This window comes from Schistocerca americana, chromosome X, assembly GCF_021461395.2.
Source record: "Schistocerca americana isolate TAMUIC-IGC-003095 chromosome X, iqSchAmer2.1, whole genome shotgun sequence".
In the NCBI taxonomy this organism is placed as follows: Eukaryota; Metazoa; Arthropoda; class Insecta; order Orthoptera; family Acrididae; genus Schistocerca; species Schistocerca americana.
Window position 1 is genome coordinate 882,059,888 of NC_060130.1, and position 3,143 is coordinate 882,063,030.

At 36.6% G+C, this 3,143-nt stretch overlaps 1 non-coding gene across 1 annotated transcript; it reads left to right on the forward strand.

Moving 5' to 3' along the window:
* The first annotated feature begins 2,653 nt into the window (after positions 1 to 2,653).
* On the forward strand, positions 2,654 to 2,728 carry Trnat-cgu. The gene has a single exon. It is a non-coding gene; the product is annotated as a tRNA-Thr (tRNA).
* Positions 2,729 to 3,143: the final 415 nt, after the last annotated feature.

Below are 3,143 nucleotides of genomic sequence, written 5' to 3' on the forward strand. Positions count from 1 at the left end.
TATTTAGGTAATTACAACCAAAAAGTGCACATTAAATTTAAGTAGAATCCAACAATTAATAAACAAGTTTTAATTAGAGCTTTTCTTGTACTTCCTGCTACAAGTACGACACCATTTTTCTTTGGAACATTTTGAGTGTACACTTAAATTTAAATTTCTCACTATTTCTGCATGTTACATAAATTACATGACTTTCAAGTGATGGTGGCTCTACCAAACAAACTCAAGTTCAAATTACAGTTATACCTAATTAACAAATGAAAATAAAACAAAATAATGTACTGGACAATATGTCATTTCATTGCCTGAAAGCACATCAGTTTTGACAAAAATTATCAGTTGATAACTTCTAAATGTGACACTTTACAATGTGAGCATTGTCCAAACCACTAATATTTTTGGAATTAGATTTTTTCTTTTTCTTAAAAGCTGATGTCCAATGACAAAACAGTGGAAATATATCACAGAACTGCTGCTAAATTCTCATGTTTCTTCCCTACAACAGAAATGAACCATAAAGATTTAAAAAAATTACGTAAAAAGAATACAAAGTACTAAAAATTCTAAATGCAATGCAGCAAAACAGGTCAACTATAAAAAACCTGAGATGTTGAGAGGCATAAATGTTTCTCTTATCATTTGTAAAATATAACAATGAAACAGAAGACAAATATGTCAAATAATAGTTTAAACATTGAAAAGCTACAGAGAACATAAAACATTCGTGGAACTAGGAAGACTATATAATGTAATACTGAACATAATAAACATGGCCCCACACACACTTGTATTTATAAAACCATGTTCACTGTGCAAGAGCTACTATTTCAGTTTATCTCAAATAGTGATAAACTCACATACGGTACACAATCCTACTTGCTGTCTCACTTGGGGATCCAGAGGATAAATGCCTGTCCACAGAACTTTAAAGTTTGATCTCTGGTCATTTCTAGAAACACCTCCCAACAATATGAAGGCTAATACAATGTGGCATTAAGAGCAACAATTCACTTCATGCCTATTTTACTTTGAGTTGCTGTCTAAAGCTACATACAACATAGAAAAATAGTAGGGAATCTGCTAGTATTATTGTGTGGTTATAGAAGGATTATTTGCTAGTATTTACTATGTGCTATAAAAACAGAGATGAGGTCACATAAATCATTTACCCACTTATGATATTTAACTAACTAATGTATAAAATTTCCTTGCCCAACACTTAAAACACAACATATGCTAAAATAAAAATGTAAATAAAGACCATAAAATATTCTGCTTTATGTATTTACATAAGTACAGTTTTCCTAAAAGACTAAAGAGGTCCACCTTAAGTAAACTTAACGCCTGGTATACTTTGCCAGCTACACCAGCATGCACATTTTTTGAAATATAATGACACAGCAACACCAAAATCAAACACATTTGACATGAGAGGGAAAAATTTATTTGGATAAGGAACTATTGAAATCTCTGGTTTGTTTTGCACAAAGGAAAGGAAAGGAAAGGCTGAAAAATAAAAATAACAGCAGAAATAGACCAATAATGAACTTCTGATATGTGTAGTTTTTCTCGGCTCACAAGGGGTATTTTTTCCTCTAGGCAAGATAATAACATAGATGAGAAAAACATGGGGAGATGTGCTGATATAGAAGCATTTAGAGACATAATATACCGTATAAGAATATTTGGAATAGCACTTATAAGAGCTTTAATTAAAAAAACAGAGAATACATAAATGACAACTTTCAGTACCATCAATCCTATTTTGGATTATGGTTACCAGCTTTATGACATTACAGAATTCCACAATTACATGACCATGTAAATTCCTGAACATAATTATGACTCTTATTCCATATTTCATTATCTCTGCATTTATATGATGCAGAACTGGGCTTGTTCATGTCTCTTGTTGGACTTAGAGGCTCAAAACAGCCATTTATTTCAAATTTTGTGCCACTGACAGTAAATTAAGTCATACTCACAGAATTTCATCATACAGTGCCAGAAATTTAGGTATGAGGAACACTGTCAGGAAAACAAGACTTAGAATGAAATTTTCACTTTACAGCGGAGTGTGCGTTGATATGAAACTTCCTGGCACATTAAAACTGTGTGCTGGACCAAGACTCAAACTCGGAACCTTGCCTTTCGCGGGCAAGTGCTCTACCGACTGAGCTACCCAAGCACGACTCAGGCCCCGCCCTCACAGCTTTAATTCCACCAGTACCTCGTCTCCTACCTTCCAAACTTCACAGAAACTCTCCTCTTCCCAGAAAAGCTTCTGTGAAGTTTGGAAGTTAGGAGACGAGGTACTGGTGGAATTAAAGCTGTGAGGATGGGGCGTGAGTCGTGCTTGGGTAGCTCAGTCAGTAGAGCACTTGCCCGCGAAAGGCAAAGGTCCCGAGTTCGAGTCTCGGTCCGGCACACAGTTTTAATCTGCCAGGAAGTTTCATATCAGCACACACTGCACTGCAGAGTGAAAATTTCATTCTAGAAACATCCCCAGGCTGTGGCTAAGCCACGTCTCAGCAATATCCTTTCTTCCAGGAGTGCTAGTTCTGCAAGGTTCGCAGGAGAGCTTCTGTCAAGTTTGGAAGGTAGGAGATCAGTTACTGGCGGAATTAAAGCTGTGAGGACGGGGTGTAAGCCATGCTTGGGTAGCTCAGTCAGTAGAGCACTTGCCCTCGTAAGGCAAAGGTCCCGAGTTCGAGTCTCGGTCCGGCACATAGTTTTAATCTGCCAGGAAGTCTCAAAACAAGACTTGTTCAGGCAACATCTGGTAAGCAAACAAAATGACTTTTGCATAAAAAATTTAAGCAATTTATCCAGCAATTTATTATGCAGAAAAGGACCCTTGTCAGTGACGGCTGATGCAGTGCACCTCAATTGTCCTACTCACCAATAATGCTGGATGTTACTGAAAAACTCTTCATGCTTTTGTGAAAGACCAATGAGGAAAAGTGTATGGCACTGTCAATTACAAGTACTTCAAATGAATAAGAGCACTACTCCCAGAGTAAAAAAACAGCTGTGTGTGCAGTTGGCATCACACTCGCCAACTGCCCAAACAGCAGTGAATAGACACAGAAACAAACTGGGTGATAAGTAGTGAAAATTTGCTAGTAAGTCAAGTAAATATT